Source organism: Pteronotus mesoamericanus, unplaced genomic scaffold, assembly GCF_021234165.1.
Source record: "Pteronotus mesoamericanus isolate MK-2021 breed Mesoamerican mustached bat unplaced genomic scaffold, CSHL_Meso_final scaffold_705, whole genome shotgun sequence".
NCBI classification, from domain to species: Eukaryota; Metazoa; Chordata; class Mammalia; order Chiroptera; family Mormoopidae; genus Pteronotus; species Pteronotus mesoamericanus.
In genome coordinates this window covers 10,589,677-10,611,243 of record NW_026555326.1, presented here as the reverse complement: position 1 = coordinate 10,611,243, position 21,567 = coordinate 10,589,677, and positions in this window count along the sequence as shown.

Here is a 21,567-nt window from a genome sequence, read left to right as displayed (position 1 = left end):
GTCTCCTGAAGGCGGGGCTATTTTGTCCTTACAGGCTGCTACCTCTCAGAAGAGTGGTCAGCCTGAACAAGATGGAAGCTGAGGAGTGGAGGAGCAGTCAGCACTGATATCCCCCTAGCTACTCTCTCAGTTCTCTCACCAATGCCTCCACCTCCAGTCCCTCCTCAAGCATCTCCAGACAGCTCTGTGTCCCCTTTAGCCAGGGATCTACTCTAGTGCCAGGCACTCTGCACTCAGCACCAAGACCTACACACAAATCCTGGGGGGGGCAGTGACCTGAGAGCAGTGTCATTGTTTCCTTTTGTGCTGCTTCCTCTCTGGGGCATGGTCTGCCTGAACAAGAGGCATACTGCAGAATGGGGAAGGAATCAACTCTGGGAAGCCCCTGGCTATTCCTTCAGTTCTCTTCCCAATGACTCTGTCTCCAGTCTCTTCTCAAGTGTCTCTAGGCAGCTCTGTGCCCCTTTTATCTAGGGATCTACTATCTGTGTCAGCTGCTCTGCACTCAGCACCCAGGCCTGCTTGTAACTTCTGGCCAAGGCAGAGTGTCCTGAGGGCAAGACTATTGTGTCCTTTATGCCTGAGCAAGATGGAAGCTGTGCAGTGGGAGGTGAGTCATCACCGGGGCCCCACGGGCCACTGTCTCAGTTCTCTCCCCAAATCTTTCCTAACCAATCTTTCCTCAGGCTCCAACCCACACTCACCCCACCTCTGCCCAGAGACCAAGGAAGGTGGCTGCCACTGCAAATTTTTGTGTTGGCCCTTTAAACATGTCTGTGTATCCAGCTGCCTGTCTCTGACAGAGAGTACCACTATGCTTTCCTTTTGCAGCTGTCTTTTGCCTGTGTGCTTTTTGGGGGCTCTGATGCTGTAGACTAGAGGTCCCCATTTATGATTCAGACCCTGTTCTTCTTAGGGTTATCCAACTGGTCATTTTAATATCCCTCTGGTGCTGCCACCTGTAAGTGCCCAGCCCACCCTCTCGAGCCTCCACTACACTTCTCACCCATTAGGTTTGTGTGAAAGCCGGTTTCACTGTCTGTCCAAGGCTCCAAAACTCTTCTCTCACTATCATTCCATTGTTTTCCAGGTGATTTCTCCAGAATTTATTTGCAATATCTGTTTGGTCCTGGGAGGAGATCAGTGTGACTTCTACTCACTCCTCCAGCATATTCCTTTTTTTTTTTTTTTTTTTTTTAGGAATAAACTTAACCAAGGAGGTAAAACAACTATACTCAGAAAACTACAAATCACTGAAGAATGAAATTAAAGAAGACACAAATAAATGGGAGCATATACTGTGTTCATAGACTGGAAGAATAGATATCATTTAATGGTCTATACTCCCCAAAGCTATCTATAAATTCAATGTGATCCCTATAAAAATATCAATGAGATATTTCACAGGCATTGAACAAACATTTCAAGAATGTATAGGGAATCATAAATGATCTTGAATACCATCAGCAATTTTGAGAAAGAAGAACAAATTAGGATGGATCACAATACCTAATACCAAACTATATTACAAGGTCATGGTAATCAAAACAGTCTGGTACTGGCATAAGAACAGACACATAAATCAATAGGACAGAATAGAGAGCCAAGAAATAAACTCATGTCAATATGGTCAGTTAATAATTGACAAAGAGGGCAAGAACATAAAATAGAGTAAATATAGCCTCTCTAATAAATTATGTTGGACAATCTGGACTACTACATGAAAAAACTTGAAAATAGACCACAATTTACACTATACACTAAAATAAACTCTAGATGTATAAAATACTTAAGTAATAAAAGTCTTAGATGAAGACATAGGCAGCTAAATTCAGATATCCCATGAAGCAATATTTTCACTGATACATCCTCTAGGGCAAGGGATATAAATGAAAGAACAAACAAATCGGACTACATCAAACTAAAAGACTTTTTCATGGCTAAAAAAGCATCAACAAATGGAAAAGAAACCAATCTTACGGGAAAACATATTTGCCCATGATATCTCATATAAGAGTTTGATCTTGAAAACATATAAATAACTCACATGACTCCATACCTAGAAGAAAATCCAATTAAAAAATGAGTAAAGGACCTGAAGAGACACTTCTCCAAGGAGGACATACAGAAGGCCTATAGACACATGAGAAAATGCTCAATATCATTAGCCATTAGAGTAATGTATATTAAAACTACAGTGAGATACCACTTTACACCCCCCAGAATTGCCATCATTATTATATTAACAAACAATAAGTGCTAGTGAGCATGTGGAGAAAAGGGAACCCTAGTACACTGTTGGTGGGAATGCAGACTGGAGCAGCTACTGTGGAAAACAGTTTGGAATTTCCTCAGAAACTAAATATGGAACTGCCTTTCAATATAGTGATCCCACTGCTGGGATTTTATCCTAAAAATCTTGAAACACCAATACAGAAGAATGTATGCACCCCATTGTTCATAGCAGTGCTATCTACAATAGCCAAGTGGTGGAAACAGCCTAAGTGCCCAGCAGTAAATGAGTGGATCAAAAAACTATGGTACATGTACACAATGGAATGCTATGCAGCAGAAAGAAAGAAGAAACTCTTACCCTTGTAACAGCATGGATAGAACTGGAGAGCATTATGTTGTCAAGTAAGCCAGGTGCTGAAAGACAAACATCATATGATGTCACCTATAAGTGGAACCTAATCAACAAAACAAATAACTGAGCAAAATAGAACCAGAGACTTTGAAATAAAGACCAAATTGAGAGTGACCAGAGGGGAGGATGGAAGTGGGGAAAGGGGAAAAGAGGGGGAAAGAAGGGAAAAGGGCAAGCCAAGGGACATGGAATAGAGGACTCATGGGCATGGACAATGGGTGGCATTTGACTTTGGGATTGGGGGAAGTATGGGACAGGGTTGAGAATGGGGGAAAAGGTGGAACAACTGTAACTGAAGAACAATAAAAAAAAGTCACCCAATAATTTTTTTAAAAATGGTTATCCTAACATTGCAGAGGGCTAATTACACTGTAAAACACAGAAGAATAGGAATTACATGTCTAAAAATTGAAATCATTTACTAATTTTTAGAAGCAAAAGCCTGGGGGGAGGAAGATAATTTTGTTTGGGTCCAAGTTAATGGACATTGGTGCATGTGTAAAGATTCTGAACTCAGTATACTAACACACACAGCTGGGAGTGGTACTAATTAGTATGTGTGTTAATGTACTTGGTGCATGAACATTTTACTTAATAATGACCTTGGTTAAAGTTGAGGTAACAACTTTTTGTTTAATTCAGTAGGAGGATTAAAAATATATATACAAATGTGATTATTTAAGTGGATTTATCACATATGACCTATTTACATACACCTTAATTATGTCTCCCAAGAGCTCTGGGTGGACACTCCTTTCCATACATACCATTGAAAATATGCATTACTGGTTTAAAAAAACAAAAAAAAAAACCAAATATCTTGAGAAGCACAACAGAAACAGTCAAGGGACAAAAGTGAAGACATTCCTTCTGAAATAGGCTCCTTGATTATGTTGGAGTCTCAAGGTAACAGAGACAAAAGAAGGTGTGGCTTTTCTCATAGGAAGCAAGCTCAGGATAGTCATCAAAATATTATACCTGACAGACTTTCTTTTTTAGTTTGTATGGAGTTTTTTTTTTACATTTTAATTATTTTTTTTATTGTTGTTCAAGTACAGTTGTTTCCATTTTTCCCACCACTACTATCCCCCACCCACCAATCCCCACCTCCCACCCTCAATCCTTAACTACCTTTGGATTTGTCCATGGGTTCTTTATACATGTTCCTTGACGACCCTTCCCTTTCTTTCCCCTGCTATTCCCCTACCCCTCCTCTCTGGTTACTGTCAGTTTGTTCTTTATTTCAATGTTTCTCATTATATTTTTGCTTGCTTGTTTGTTTTGTTGATTGCGGTCTACTTATATGTGAGATCATATGGCATTTGTCTTTTACCACTTGCCTTATTTCAGTTAGTTCATGGGACCAAAATATATAAGAACCCTATCACTGTATAACTGAAAAAAAAACTGGAGTTCTGGCTTGAATCATAACAAAAGAGTTATGTCCACCCTACTCTTGTACCATTTACTATTATTATACCAGTCAGGGCTCTGTTGCAGACAGAATGGCTGATTTATGTAGAAAGGGGTTAAATACAGAGTATTGAGGGAAAGGCTGGCTAGTGAGGTTCTAGGCTGAGCCTGTGGGAACAACTCCCAGAAGCAGTCAGCCAAACTGCCTTAATAAAAGAGCAGCCACTTCCCCAAGGCTGACTCAAGATTCACAAGGCCTCTGCTGCTACTAAGTGCATACCAAAATCAAGAAGCAATTGTATCTACCATTCAATACTGCAAAATGACCAGTTAGTAGAGCCTCCTCTTCTTCAGCTTCAAAGAATTGAAATACTCACCTTCATCATCCAGCTTCTAGAAGAGTCCACACCTGCAATTTCATTACCCCCATAGGCACCTCTATTTTGGGCAGGTGGTCTGTTTAGCGCAGGAGAGGCTACATGCAGAAACCCTGGCTATATTCTTTTAGTCTCTCCTCAACAAGAAGTCATACCCCTCTTTGGTATTAGTTGTAACCATTCTACAAGTTCTGCCATGAGGGTCCTTTTAGCATGTTGCCCATGGTTGTACAGTTTTAGAATAACTAATAAAAGTCACATGCAAGGAGAGTGTATCAAAATAGAGCATGGACTTTTAGATCCACAAAATTTCAGTTTAAATCTTGAATGTGCTACCTACTAGCTAAGTCCTTGGGCAAGTTACTTAAACTTCTGCATTCAATTTCCTTTTATGCAAAATAAAGATAATATGTATCTTGTACAGCCATTGTGAGCACATTTCTACTTCAGAATTTTGCATTTGCTCTTTTCTTTCACTGTAGTGTTTTTTCAGTTTGTTTATTTTTATTGAATTTATTGTGGTGACATAAGTTAATAAAATTATGTTTCAGGTATAAAATTCTATAATACATCATCTGTATATTGTATTGTATGTTCATCAACCCAAGTCAAATCTCTTTCCATAACTCTTTATCGCCCTTTTCCCCATTCTACCTTCTCTTACCCTCTTTCTCTTTGGTAATCATCATACTGTTGTCTGTGGCTATGAGGGGTTTTTTTTTTGTTTTCGTTTTTTTGATAAATTTATACAATGAAATGTTACTTAGCTGTTAAAAAAAGGAAATCTTTTTGCAAGAGCATGGATGGATCTGGAGGATATCATGCTGAGTGAAATAAGTCAGTTAGAGAAAGATAAATACCATATGATTTTACTTATATGTGGAACCTAATGAACAAAATAAACTAATGAGCAAAATAGAAACAGAATCACAGATACAAAGAATAGACTGACATCTGTCAGAGGGAAAAGTGGTTGGGTGCTGGGTGAAAAAAGTGAAGGTATTAAGCAAAAAATATAGAAATTCTCACTGTAATGCTCTTTCCCGTGGATAGCCACTGCTTGTTCCCTCTCAGCCTCCAGTGCATATTCAAATGTTACCATTTCCATTAGGCCTTTCCTTACCATGTGTTTAGGGTAGCAACATTCTCCAACCCTTATCAACTCCTCTCCTCCTTATGTTACTTCATGTTTCTCCAAAGTACTTTTTACCATCTGAGATTTTTAATTTTTAAAAAATATTTTATGTATTTATTTTTAGAGAGAGAGGACGAGAGGGCAAGGGAGAGGGAAAGAAACATCAATGTGTGGTTGCCTCTCCCACACCCCCAACTGGGAACCTGGCCTCCAACCCAGTCATTTGCCCCAGCTGGTAATAGATCTAAGAGACCCTCTGATTTGTAGGCTGGCACTCAATCCACTGAGCCACATCATCCAGGGCTGACATTTTAATTTTTCTTCTTATTTGTCTATCTGATTGCCTCACTCTACTTTATGCTCTATAATGATAAGAACTTTTATTTGTTTTGTTCACTAATGCATCCCTGTACCTCTCAGAGCCCAATACAGAGGTAAGAGTGGTAAGCACTTAAGTAACATTTGTGAATTATGAAGATTTTATAAAGTATTTGGTTGGCCAAAAAGTTCATTTGTTTTTTCCCACAAGATGGCTCTAGTAGTTCTTAGTTGTCTTTAACTTTATTGGGTTATTTTCTCTAATACATGGGTCAGTGAAATTCTTACTCTCACATTATATGGAAATTTTCTTTTTATGGATTTAGTTCTTCTAGCACATTACCTTGGAAAGAAACTTCTTCTGATCAATATTTATGTTTGATATGCTAAATATTCAATAAATATGTGTTAACCTAAAATATATATAAGTGGGTTAATAAATAATTAACATGTATTGTGTTTTTATATTCAAAAAGCACATTATCAGTCACTTCATTTATTATTGGGTTGGCCAAAAAGTATGTATTTTTTTCTGTAAAATAAAAGACATATTTTTTATTTTTACCAGTAACTTTATTGATTTAGATACTTTGAGTATGTTGACTATCTCCAAAGAAAGTTGATTGTTCTCAATTAATGTTTTGATTTGGTCACTATCAACTTCGGCTAAGCTATCTGACTATGGAGCACCACCTAGCAAGCAATTTTTAGCATAAAACTTCACAAACCACTTTGGACACATTCAGTGAGTCATGGCACTTTCTCCATACACTGCACAAATCTTTATTTGCATATCAGTTGTGTTTTTACCTTTCTTGAAATAATAAAACATAATATGCCAAAAATGTTGTTTATTTTCCTCCATCTTCAATATTAAAATGGCTACACAAAAATTCACCAACCTAAATATGATAGCTGTCACTAACTATATATAATAGCTGTCACTAACAATATGTATATGCATTCTGACATGATAGCTGTTACTAACAATCTAACACAATTGTTTCCAAAGAAGTTAAAGACAACTTAGTGCTTACTACAGCCACCTTGTGGGGGAAAAAATCCACAATAAACTTTTCGGTCAATCCAATAACAACAGCTGTAACAAACGACCCCAGAAGTCTTAAGAGCTTTTCAAAACAAAATATCACCTGTTACCAGGATAAAGGGCAAAGCTCTGTTCTACAAAGTCATTCAAGAACCCAGATACCTTATATCTTATGGTACTGTCATCTTCAGGGCTTCCAGTCTCTCTGCAAAAGGAGAAAGTGGGTAAGGTCACCTAAGACAAGAGACTTTAGAGGTTAGTTCTAAAAGTGCATGCATTTATTTCATCAGCTAGAACTTAGTCACAGTTCCCCTCTCTAACTCAGTGGGAAGGAAAAGCAATCCAGTTGTGGTACAAAAAGCAGAACACACAGACGTAATGATCATCCCAGGTAGTCACTACCCAGCTCAGCCAAGTGAGATTTGCAGGGAAATATTTCTGGAGGGGATAGCACATGGTTATTGAGAGTGTTTGAAATATGAAGCCAAGAATTTCTGAATTCAAATCCAGGTCACAGTTGGTAGTTATGGTGTAATGAAGAGGTCAGAGCAGAGGTCCCTGGAAAACAGGGTAGACCTCAGGAAAACAGGGGAACCAACCCAAAGTAAATGGCAGGGTGTGGGAAGGATGCTGAGGCCAAAAATAAAAATAACATATCTTCTCCCAGGCAGGGAGGGTGGGGGAAGGGACAGAAGGCACAGTACTTAAGGCACATTGCATAACAAGGGCAAATTAATGCAGCCCTTGCCTTCCTGAAGGGTGGGGCTGCAGAAGGAGGCTGTTGTCCAGGACAAACTGTAAACAAAGACAATGTGACTGTGAGAATGCCAGCTGAGGGAGAAGCCCCAACAGGCCTTGTGTGAGCTGCAGGGCAGGGGGTGGGGGAGAGTTGTACAGCTGCCCAACCCCTGATGTGTGCCTCTGCACAGTTGGGAAATTTTGCCCTGACTAAATATGGCAGTCAAAAGAGGTTCAAAGACACTGGGAGTTGATAAAAATGGCAGACTCTGACGCACCCTAAGGACTCTCACTGGCGTCCTGTACATGTTGGATTTCAGGAGAGCCTCTTAAAATTAATGGGCAGAAAGGCTCCCTCACTCTCTCTTGCTCATGCTCTGGGTATAGGAGCTCTTAGTACAGAAGGTTGGAATAGAGATATTGTCCTCTTGTTATAGGGGCCCACCAGGGATGGGAGCCCACTCCATATTGGGATGTGTGCCTCCCTGAATTCTAGCTTCTAGGATACTGTGATCCAGTGTAGCACAGTGCATGATTTCTGGACCACTGTATGGAGACTGAGAGAAACATACCCCAGATCCTGACAGAGAGAGCTGCTGCAAGAAGACAGCAACTCTGAAACCTACAAGTGCACATTCCAGAGAGGATGGAGATATCTTTGTGTGACCAGCTTAAGAACAGATAAGGAAATGGGGAACTTCTAGGCCTGGTTCTGGCTTGTAGTTTTTTGTGGATCAAGAGATATTCTGTGTCTCATGGGAGATAAGGGCTCAGAGCAAGAGTGCCCTCAGCACCTGCTTTGTTGGAACCATGTTAATAAAAACCCGTTTCCTTCAACATAAATCATTAGGTCATTATAAGAGCACCAAGTGGCTGAAGCCGTTTCCATGGATACAATGGTACCTTGGTTAAGTTATTCAAATATTGTTTCAGGGATAAAAAATTTGAAATACATTACATTTTAATTCACAAGTTTGGGGTGAGAACTAAAAGTGTAAGTACTTAATAACAGTGCTTAGACCCAGTAAATGTTTAATAAATGTTAGATGTCAGGAGGAAAAAGGAGGGAACAGAAAAGAAGAGAAAAACTAGTGCTGGAAAAATAGGTACAAAAAGATGGACTAGGACATGAAGAGAAAGACTTTGGAAAGAAATAGAAAATTTGCAGAGGGATAAAGCAACAAAATATGTTCAGAAAGTTAAAGCAATTTAGAATATTTGCAAATAAAATTTTCTTTACTGGATAATGGTATCAGTCTGAAAAGGGTAAGACCCCAGCAGCCCTTGGTGACAAAAGAAGCCTTATCTTATAACTTCAGGAAACCACTGAGTTTTACAGATAAATCTTTCTAATGGCTGTATTAAAGATAAGTTTGTGGTGGAAAAGACTGGCAACAGGAAGTGTGGTTTGATGCTGTTACTGTTAGCTAGGTTAGAGGAACAAGGCAGAGCCACAGATATGGTAGAGAGGAGGGATGCAAAACATTTTTTTCAGGAAATCTACTAAAAGCAAATGACTGTTTGGAGGTGAAGGAGACATCCAGGAAGACTCAGGAATTAGGCTCAGGCAACCATGGAATGCTTGTGCCATAAATGTACATAGACCAAAGTATAATCTAAAACCCATCATCAAAACAGTTTCACCCAGTTTTTCTCAATGTTTCATTTTATGGGCCAGAATTTAATTTTCCAAATTTTCTCTCCAGCAAACTTGTAGAAACTTTGAAGTTAACATTGCCATGCTTTCTCTTCTTCTGGACAATCATTTTTGCCCTAACCTATTTTTTTTTCTTTTGAAAGAAGTTTCCATATTTTTGTCAATTCCTTACTTTTACTCTTAAGTTAATTTTGAATGTTTATCTAGATAATGTCTATAATCCTTCCAGCTTGTATATTTGATGATTCTGCTGTGCCTTCAGTTACCATCAGCTCCATTCCAGTTTCCTGCTTCTTATATTTAATAATAATATAGACACTGAAGCTGAACTTAAACTGAAAATAAGATGTAAAAACAACTCCCACCTAAATGTTAGTTCAAGAGTTCAGAAAGAGAAATATCTTGATGAATGTATCACTTTTTTTAATGCATGAGTATGTTAGGTCTTTGGACTTCCCAGAAGCTTAGAAAAATACTTAAAAAATTTACATAAGTTGGAGGGTCAAGGAAAAAATGCTCATACTAGTTGGCTTCTATTATTTTCTGCTTAAAAAAATAAGAGTTTTCATTACAAAAGGATGTCATTTCATCTGCACAGGGCCTTCTTCTCTGACAACACAAGAAGCCCAACGTCTTTCCAGGAAGCTTCTCCAGGCCATGAAGAAGAGAGCACAGTTAGATGCAAGAATGGCTTCATAAATTTCAGGGCCCAGTAAAAAATGAAAATGCAAGGCCACTTGCTCAGAAAGGGAGGAATATAAAGTGCTGCTAAAGGTAATAAAATATAAAGATTTTTTCTTTGTTTTATGGTTTCTGTCTCGACTTGTCATGATGTTTTATATTTGTTTTTTCATGTGATTCTAGAAAAGAAAAATTAAATTTTAAATAATTAGCATGAATTTTATTGTTTATCTTTGTATTTGCAAAGGTAGCTTTAAGTGCAAATATAAGAGCCTTTCACTCATATGTAGAATCACTAAATTTAGACAATTTGGATTTCAGAACTTACACATTAATATGCATTTTGTTCTTATGAGAACTGTGGAAATGCTGCAAAAAAGATAAACTATTTTACTTTTATTCCTTAGTATGTGCACATTTTACAAAAACTTTCTACCATTAGGCTACTAATAAGTAAGGGAGCACTGAAAAATAAGGGAACTAGATGTTGCCCTGCTTTTCCCTATAATTCTAAGTTATTTTTAGCATAAGTGATTAGCTTATATAGGGAAGAATTGTAAGAAAAGATACCTAATGTTCTTTGGTTGTTTCTTAGAACATGATTGACTTAGTTCTAAGCAAGTTTCGCTTTAAATGAAAATCATGGATTTATTTGAGGGGAAGATGGCGGAGGAGTGAATGGGAGTCATGCTGACCTCCTCCCAAGACCAAACTGGAATTGCCACTAAATAGTGGAGAAATCACCTGGAAAACAATGGAACAAGAATGGGAGAGGAACCTTGGAGCCACAGACAGACAGTGGATTCAACTCTCACAAATCCCAACGGGTGAGAAGTGCGGTGGAGGCTTGAGAGAGTGGGCTGGATGCCCTCAGGCACCAGCACCAGAAGGACATTGAAATGACCAGTTGGATCACCCTGAGAAGAACAGGGTCTGAACCATAAACAGGGACCCCTATACAACAGCAGCTAAAACCAGGAAAACACACAGACAAAACATAACCCCAAAAAGCATAGGGGGGCTCTCTGCCAGAGAAAGGCAGCTGGGGATGCAAAGAGACATTTAAAGGGCCAACACAAAAATTTGCAGTGGCAGCCGCCCTCCTTGCTCTCTGGATAGAGGCGGCAGCAGAGTGGGCTTGTGCCTGGGAAAAGATTGTTGGGGAAAACTTTGTGAAGAGAACTGAGAAGGTGGCCGGCAGAGCCCCAGTGATAAGACACCTCCCACTGTGCAGCTACGATCTCGCTCAGGCATAAGAGAATCAATTAACCTGCCTTTTGTGTGCTCCGCACACAGCTTGTGCACATGTGAGCTGGAGGGCTAAGTGCAGAAAAGCTGGAAGAAATAGAGGATCCTGGCTGAAGGGGTCACACAGCTGCATAGAGCCTTGAGGAGAGACTGGAGATGGAGGCATTGGGGAAAGAATGGGAGGAGGAACCAGGGAGACCGGACTCCCTCCCCATTCGGTAGTCTCCCATTTGAGGAAGCACCCTCAAAGAGGCAGAAACAGGGTGCAGATGAGCCAGACGACCCGCAATTACAACGCCTTCTGCAGAAATAGTGGATCCCTGGCCAAAAGTGTCACAGAACTGCCCAGAGACCCCTGAGGAGAGACTGGAGACAAAGGTGTTGGGGAAAGAATGGGAAGAGGAACCAGGGAGTCCCAACCCCTTCTCCTTTCCATATGCTCCATTGTGTGGGAACATGCCACACCACCAAAGAGCCAAAAACTGAAAAGCACGCAATAGACAGCCCAAAACCACCCAGTGCAGGCACGCGCGCGCGCACCCACCAAGTGGCTGAGAGCGTGGGTGCTCTCACCCACTCTCACCTGCTTGGGGACCCAAGCAGGTTGGTGCTGTCCCCCGCAGGTTGATACCTATGGGGCCTGTGAGGGAGTGCACAGACCAGCAAGGGCAGGTGAAACCCGATCCATGCAGGCCCACGAATGCAGAACAGCCTGCAGAAATAGTGGATCTGGAGCGAAGGGATCACAGAGCTGCCCAAAGTAGGAGTCAGACACAGACAATAGACTCCTGGAAAGCTCAAACAAATAACCCAAGGTCATAGAGGGTCAACAACTGACATCATCAGAGGCAGGCCTAGAAAGAAAAGTAAAAAAAAAAAATAAATAAATAAATAAATAAAACTATAAATAAAAAGACCTGCCTACAACCATAGAAGTTTAATTCACAAAGTTAGGAAATCTAGAAGGTCCAATTGAAGTAGAAGCATAAATAAAAAAATAAATAAATAAATAACAGACTCTCACAAAACTAGGAAGAAAAAGAAGTTCCCCCCAAATGACTGGAAAGGGGACTCCCCACCGAGAGAGAGCGACATGAAATAGAGGCAAGGGAACGATCAAATAATGAATTCAAAACAATGGTTCTAAAGAAGATCAATGAGCTCAGCCAGCTCAAAGATAATTATGAGAAACTGCAGAGAAACTATCAGGATCTTACAGAAAACACATATTAACCTGAAAAAGGACATAGAAACTATGAAGAAGACACAAGAGGATATGAAGGATACCATTTCTGAATTGAAGAACACAGTACAAGGAATCCAAAGCAGGCTGGATGAAGCCAGGATCAAATCCGTGAGATGGAAGATAAGGTAGAAAGTAGCTCCCAGAAAGAAAAAGAAATGGAAAAAAGACTCAAAAAGAATGAAGAGGCATTTAGGGAAATGCAGGACAACCTGAAATGCAATTATATCCATATAATACGGATACCAGAAGGAAAAGAAGAGGAGCAAGGGATAGAGAACTTCCTCGAAAAAGTAATGATGGAAAATTTCCCTAATTTGAGGAGAGAAAGGCTCTCATGGATCCAGGAGGCACAGAGGACCCCACTCATGAGGGACTCAAGGAGGTCCACTCCGAGACATATCATCATTAAAATGGCAAATGTCAAAGACAAAGAGAGAATCCTCAAGGCAGCAAGGGAGAAGGAGAAAGTAACATACAAGGGGCCCCAATACGTCTAGTAGCTGACTTCTCAAAAAACACTACAAGCCACAAGGGGATGGCAACAAATATTCCAAGCCATGAAAAGCAAGGGCATACAGCCAGGGCTGCTCTACCCAGCTAGGCTCTCCATTAAAATACAAGGGGAAATACGGAGTTTCCCAGACAAGAGAAGACTAAAAAAATACATCTCTACCAAACCAACACTCCAAGAGATGCTAAGGAGACTGGTTTAAGCAGAAGAAGGAAAAGAATGAGAGAGAGAGGAACACAGGTAAAAAGAGAAAAGATGAGTAAGTTTCTATCAGTAATTTCTCTCAATGTCAATGGACTAAATGCCCCGATCAAACGACACGGGGTAGCTGAATGGAGAAGAAAACATGACCCACACATTTGCTGCCTACAAGAGACCCACCGCAGAGCAAGAGACATACACAGATTCAAAGTAAATGGATGGAAAAAAATATTCCAAGGAAATAGGCAAGAAAAAAGGCCGGGGTTGCCATCCTTGTATCAAACAAAGTAGATTTCAAAAAAAAAAACCATAAAAAGAGACCCAGAGGGGAACTTTATAATACTTACAGGAAGAATCTATCAAGAAGACATCAACATTGTAAACTTATATGCTCCCAATATAGGAGCCCCCAAGTTTATAAGGAAAATGTTGGATGACTTCAAAAAAGATATAGACAGCAACACACTGATAGTAGGGGATTTCAACACCTCACTGTCAAAAATGGACAGATTTTCCACACAAAACAGTAATAAACATATTGTGGCACTGAATGACACATTGAATCAAAGAGACTTAACTGATATATATAGAACCGTACATCCCAAAGAAGAAAAATACACATTCTTTTCAAAGGCTCATGGCAGTTTTTCAAAGATAGACCACATGATAGGACACAAAGCAAGCCTCAGCAAATTCAGGAAATTTGAAATAATACCAAACTTTTTCTCGGACCACAAGGGCCTGAAACTGGAAATCAACCTCAAAGAGAAACTTCAAAAACTTGCAAACTCATGGACACTGAACAGTGGACTATTAAACAATGAATGGGTCAATAATGAGAGAAGAGAAGCAATCAAAAAATTTCTGGAAACAAATGAAAATGAACAGACAACAGTCCAAAACCTATGGGACACAGCAAAGGCGGTCCTGACAAGGAAGTTCATAGCAATACAGGCTTACCGAAAAAAGATAGAAACATTTCAAATAAAAGACCTAACTCTACAACTCAAGAACTGGAGAAAAACCAACAAATAAATCCCAGAGCAAGGAGAAGGAAGGAAATAGTTAAGATTAGAGCAGAACTGAATGACATAGAGATAAAAAGAACAATTCAGAGGATCAACGAATCCAGGAGCTGGTTCTTTGAAAGATAAATAAAATTGACAAGCCTTTAAGCAGACTCCTCAAGAAAAAAAGGGAGAGGACCCAAATTATAATATCAGAAAAGAAAGAGGAGAAATAACAAGTGATACCACAGAAATACAAAGGATCGTCAGAAACTACTATGGAATATTATATGCCAAGAAATTTGAAAATCTTGAAGAAATGGAGAAATTTTTAGAAAAGTATAATCTCCCAAAACTGAAGGAGGAAGAAGCAGAAAGCTTGAACAGACCTATAAGAGCTGGGGAAATTGAAGCAGTAATCAAGAAACTCGTGGCACACAAAAGCCCATGGCCAGACGATTTCACAGGAGAATTTTACAAAACATTTAAGGAAGAGCTAACCCCTGTCCTTCTCAGATTATTCCAAAAAAAATCCAAGGGGAGGGAAGACTCCCAGAATCTTTCTATGAGGCCAGCATAACCCTGATCCCAAACAATAAAAAGACCCTACAGAGAAAGAAAATTTCAGGCCAATTTCGCTGATGAACAAGGATGCTATAATCCTCAATAAAATATTGGCAAACCACATCCAGCAATACATTAAAAAGATTGTCCACCATGATCAAGTAGGATTCATCCCAGGCATGAAAGGACGGTTCAATATACGTAAATCAGTAAGCGTGATACATCACATAAATAAAAGAAAAGACAAAAAACACATGATCATCTCGATAGATGCAGAGAAAGAATTCGATAAGGTACAGCACCCATTTATGATCAAAACACTCAGCAAAATGGGAATACATAGGGCACTCCTCAACGTAATAAAGGCTATATATGAAAAACCTACAGCCAATGTCATACTCAATGGGCAAAAACTGAAAGTTTTCCCACTAAGATCAGGAACACGACAAGGTTGTAAGCTCTCACCGCTTCTTTTCAACATCGTATTGGAAATCCTAGCCACAGCGGTCAGACAAGAGAAAGAGATAAAAGGCATCCAAATAGGAAAGGAGGAAGTAAAGCTATTCTTCTTCGCAGATGACATAATAGGGTACATAGAAAACTCTGTAGACTCTACCAAAAAACTCCTCATCCTAATAAGTGAATTTGGCAAAACAGCAAGATACAAAGTCAACATTCAGAAATAAAAGTCATTTTTGTACACTAGCAGTGCAGTAGAAGAAGAAATAAAAAAAAAAATATACCATTTGATATGGCAAGAAGAAAAATAAAGTACCTAGGTATAAATTTAACCAAAGACGTAAAAGACCTGTATGCAGAAAAGTATACAACATTGAAAAAAGAAATTAAGGAAGACACAAATCAATGGAAGCATATACCGTGCTCATGGATTGGAAGAATTGATATCATCAAAATGCCCATACTACCCAAAGCAATTTATAGATTCAATGCAATGCTTATTAAGATACCAATGACGTCCTTCACAGAAATAGAACAGACATTTCAAAAATTTATATGGAACCATAAATGACCCCGAATAGCCTCAGCAATTTTGAGAAAGAAAAACAAAGTAGGAGGGATCACAATACCGGACATCAAAGACTAATACAAAGCCACTATACTCAAAACAATCTGGTACTGGCACAAGAACAGACCATAGACCAGTGGAACAGAATAGAAAGCCCAGAAATAAGCCCAGGCCTATATGGGCATCTAATATTTGAGAAAGGGGCCAGAAGCATAAAATGGGCCAATAATATCCTCTTCAACAAATGGTGTTGGGAGAGCTGAACGTCTACATGCAAAAAATTGAAATTGGATCATCAGCTGACACCCTACACAAAAATAAACTCAACATGGATAAAAGACTTAAATATAAGTCGCAACACCATCAAAGTCCTAGAGGAGAACATTGGCAGGAAACTCTCAGATATCCCACACAGCCATTTTTTCACTGATATGTCTCCTAAAGCAAGGGACATAAAGGCAAGAATTAACAAGTGGGACCTCATCAAAATAAGAAGCTTCTTTCTGCATGACAAAAGAAAACATCAGCAAAATGAAAAGGGAGCCAACCATATAAGAAAATATATTTGCTAATTATACATCAGGTAGAGGTTTTTCCTCCAAAATATTTAAAGAACTCAATCGACTCCACTCCAAGACAACAAACGATCCAATCAAAAAATGAGCAAAGGACCTGGGTAGACACATTTCCAAGGAAGAGATACAGAGGGCCCAGAGGCATTTCAAAGGATGCTCAACATCACTAGCCATCATAGAAATGCAGATCAAAACCACCATGAGGTACCACCTCCCACCGGTCAAAATGGCCATCATAAACAGATCAACAAACAACAGGTGTTGGCGAGGCTGTGGAGAAAAGGGAACCCTAGTCCACTGTTGGTGGGAATGCAGACTGGTGCAGCCACTCTGGAAAGCAGTGTGGAATTTTCTCAAAAAGCTGAAAATGGAACTGCCTTTTGATCCAGTGTTTCCCCTGCTGGGACTATACCCTAAGAACACTGAAATGCCAATACAAATGAAGCTATGCACCCCAATGTTCATAGCAGCACAATTTACAATAGCCAAGTGTTGGAAGCAACCTAAATGCCCATCAGTAGATGATTGGATCAAAAAATGATGGTACATTTACACAATGGAATACTACGCAGCAGAAAAAAAGAAAAGAACTACTAAACTTCGCCACAGCAGGCATGGAACTGGAGAGCATTATGCTAAGCAAAATAAGCCGGGAGGCAAAAGACAAATACCATATGATCTCACCTATAAGCGGAACCTAACCAACAATACAAAGATTCAAGGAAAATAATATCAGCAACACTGAAAGGAAAAGAAATCAACAGATCAAGAGGGAATGGGGGGCGAGGAAAAGGAAGGGAAGGGGAAAGTCAAGGAACATATAGCAAGGACTCATGGACAAAGCCAAAGGGGAAGAGCTGAGGGAGGGAAGGCGGGAGGGGGCAAGGGAAAGTGGTGAGGTGTAGGCAGTGACGAATGTATTTGAAAAAATAAATTAACGAGGCCCAAATAAAGGATGCAAAGTTGGGAAATGGCACAACCACTTTGCATTTTAGGCATATCATTCATTGCTATGTGGAGAATAGAATTAAGGACAACAGAAGGAGAGGCAGAAAGACTGCTTTGGAAATCAGCGTCCTAGTCCAGGTGAGAAATGATGGGGATTGGGACTAGAGTACCAAAAGTAAATCGAAACTGAAATGGGCTAACTCAAAAGTGCTTTGGAAGATGAATTAATAGGACTGGGGATTAAATTCAATGCGAGGAATGGAGAGGAGGAAGGAGTACAGGAATAACTAGCAGGTTGACGTCTTGAGCAAATAGTCACTTACTGACTAGAAAAGCCTGGGAGAGAAACCTATCTGGGGGAAGTCACAGCTTCCATTTTGAACATGTTTGGTTGACAACTCCCAGGCGCTATTCAAAGAGAGTGACTGAGACAGCCTTGAAATGTGAGCCTGGATGAGAGAGGGGCCAGGAGAGGCTCTGGTATATAGGAGGTTCTCAATGTCCGGAGAGAAGGGTATGGACACAGGAAAAAGCCAGAAGGGCCCAGGACTGCTACCAAACATCTTTCAACATGCAGAGATTGGGAGGAAGAGAACGGACCATCAGAAAGGCTCCAAAGTTCCTTCCAAAGAACTAGCAGGAGCACCTGGAGAGTTTGAAGTCACAGAAGCCCCAACCAAACTGTCCTTTGGATTCCACACTATGGAGACCATTTGGTGAACATGGGAAAGGCAATTGTCAGGGGAGCGGTGGGGGAGGCGGGGGCTGGGACATGATGGATGCGTGTTAGAGTGGGTTGATAAGAGATCTGGAAGCAAATAAATAAAGACAGCTTATATGTAAAATAAATAAATAAATAAATAAATTAAAATAAAATTTAGAAAAAAAAGACTGTTAGTGCTTAATATAATAATCTTACTTCATACTTGCTTTGAGTCTCACTGAACTCCGGAATCATCAAGCTCCACAGATCCCACTGAAGTTCTATGATTATGGAGTATTTATTGTTAATGTTATTTGCCAATTGGTAAAAGAATGGTGGACACACATATTTCAGGTATTTCCTTTTCTCATGTGTAGACTAAATTGTCTAATCAGGTTTGTTTACAGAACACAAATAAAATTCAAAAATAAAATTATTAGGAATCTCAAGATGTTCACAACAGAGCATTCAAACAAACTCAGGGTGCAGGACCCAATGTGACTCTACAGGTTATGGGCCCATGAAGCCAGTTGTAGTTACATGCATTTATCAAGTTATGAGAGGCTGATGAAAGGCCTTTTTTCCCCAGTGGAAAACTGGCTTTCTAAAGAAAAATCACAAAGCAAATTAGAACTCTCTTTTTCTAAATTCTTTGTAATTATTTTAGCCCACCATTAGAATTTATAATTATGCTGGTGCTGGGATTAGAAAGCAAATGAACTTGAAAGCTCCTGGCTCAGAGCAGCCTTTGTGAAACAGTACCATGTAAATGGAATGAAGAGCTAAGGTCAGGGATAAATCTTGTAAGCTAATAAACTCAAAAACATCCATTTATGCAGCATCTACTATGTACTTTGTGACATATACTATGAAAACATTTAATCCAGACAGCAACTAGAAAGCTAGTATAACTAATTCCTTCTCTATAAATGAGGAAACTGGAGCTCAAAATATTGCATAGTTTTCCCAAAGTTATCCAGATGGTAACTGATCGAGCTAAGATTTGGTTTCATGTCTTTCTAATTTGAATATCCATGTTTTTCTCACACAAAAATCTTCTTCCCTGGCCAAATAAATAAACAGAAAAATAGTCTGAATAGACAAGGCAGATAGTATATTAAAACTGTCAAATTGGAAAAGAACCACAGAAAGGAGAATGATCTGTGTGCATAGTTATTAGGTGAGGTTCAACTTATATTCTAAGATGGGGAGATATTTGCTTTAAAACCTAATGATGTGTGCCTGTTTAATATATTTTGTTTCTAAATGTAAAACCAGGTAGGTAAATTAATAAGAAATAAAAATCAATATGAACAGGATAATAGAGGGTATTCAGAGATCAATTAGGTAGATGAAATAGACATAGACTGGAGAACTAACAGAAAGTTGAAAGGCTGGGGAGTTTTTGTTAATAGAACCCTATGTAAGGTAGCAAAGTTACAGTGCAAAAAAAGAATGGTCAACATTCAGAAGTCAAGGGCACACCTAACCTGACTTAATATCCCTCCTTTACATGGTCAGGGAAATAGTAGAAAATATGCAAATGACCTAAGATAATGGGTGGCTTGCCTTAGAACTTTAGAAAATCTGGTGGTGGACCTGACTGGTGTGGCTCAGAGGATTGACTGCAGGCCTGTGAACCAAACTGTAGCTGGCTTGCTTCCCAGTCAAGGCACATGCCTAGGTTGTAGGCCAGGTCCCCGGGGGAAGGTGTACAAGAGGCAACTACACATTGACGTTTCTCTCTCTTTCTCTCTCCCTCCCCCTCTCTCTAAAAATAAATAAAATCTTTAAAAAAAGAGAGAGAGAGAAAATCTGGTCTTGGGTATCAGCCATATCCTTTCTTCATTATTTCTAGCTCTTGTTCTTGTTTATCAAACCCAGATTGATATAGACAGTACACTAAAGGAAACTGTAAAATATTCCAGGATATTCTTGATACATTTTGTTACCCAAGCCAAAATATTCAAGCTATAAAACATATATTCAAAAGTTAATGATGTATGCTTAAACATGGCTGAGCCTCAGAACCATTATATTAAGTGAAAGAAGCCAGACACAAGAGACCACATACTGCATGAATTTATGACTATAATCAAAATAGGCAAATCTATAGAGAAAAAAGTAAATTAGCAATTTGTTCCTTGGGGTTATGGTTAAGAATAGAGAGTGCAGGTAGGGGCTAAGTTTCTATTTATGGTAGGTGGAAATTTAAAAAAAAAATTGTGGTGCTAAAACAAGTGAATTTTAATCATTGAAAAGCCAAGAGATGGAAGCAACCTAGGTGTCCAGCTTTATCAAATAATCATAAATTAATGTGGTTAATTACTCATTTCCTATTTTAAGTATGTCTCTCCCTTTGGCCTTCAAAAACCTTTGGCTTTGATCTATACTTGTTATACATAGTACAGTGATTATTTATAAGTTGTAGAGTGCCAAGTTTCCATTTCCTGACACCAGAAACCTATAATTAAAAATTGCTTTTGACATATAACAATTTAACCATGGAAACTGCTGCTTCTGTACGTAATTTTAGGACAGTATTGTATCTAGATTCATGTTCATATATCAATGATTATTGAATCTTATTACTAAATTTGTTAGGTTAATGAAGTTCTGTGTTTCAGTCCTGACTCAATGCCTTACAGTCTGTGAATTTTTGACTTACAAGACACTTGAAAATAAAGTACATAATGTTTTGAGCTTCAATTTTCCTCATATATAAAATGAGGATAATTATTTGCAGATGATATGATACCCTAGATACCATGATATAGAACACTAAATATTTTACCAAAAACTTATTAGAACTAATAAATAAATTTAGTTAAGTAGCAGAATACAAAAATTTATATTCAGAAATTGGTTGAACTTTTATATACCAATAACAAATTATCAGAAAAAGTTAAAATAACCCAACTTATAATTGCATTAAAAATCAACTTAGAGAACGGATATCAAGCAAGTCTTGTTTGTGGCAAGCTTCTTTTTTTTAAATTTTATTTTAATTTATTTTTTCAAATAACTTTGTCTCTGCCTCCTCTCCCACCACTTTCCCTTGCCCCCTCCCTCCTTCCCTCCCTCAGCTCTTCCCCTTTGGTTTTGTCCATGAGTCCTTGCTGTATGTTCCTTGACTTTCCCCTTCCCTTCCTTTTCCCAGCCACCACCTCCCTCCCTCTTGTCTCTGTTGATTTCTTTTCCTTTCAGTGTTGTTGGTCTTATTTTCCTTGAATCTTTGTATTGTTGGTTAGGTTCCGCTTATAGGTGAGATAATATGGTATTTGTCTTTCGCCCCCTGGCTTATTTCGCTTAGCATAATGCTCTCCAGTTCCATGCCTGCTGTGGCGAAGTTTAGTAGTTCTTTTCTTTTTTCTGCTGCGTAGTATTCCATTGTGTAAATGTACCATCATTTTTTGATCCAATCATCTACTGATGGGTATTTAGGTTGCTTTCAACACTTGGTTATTGTAAATTGTGCTGCTATGAACATTGGGGTGCATAGCTTCTTTTGTATTGGCATTTC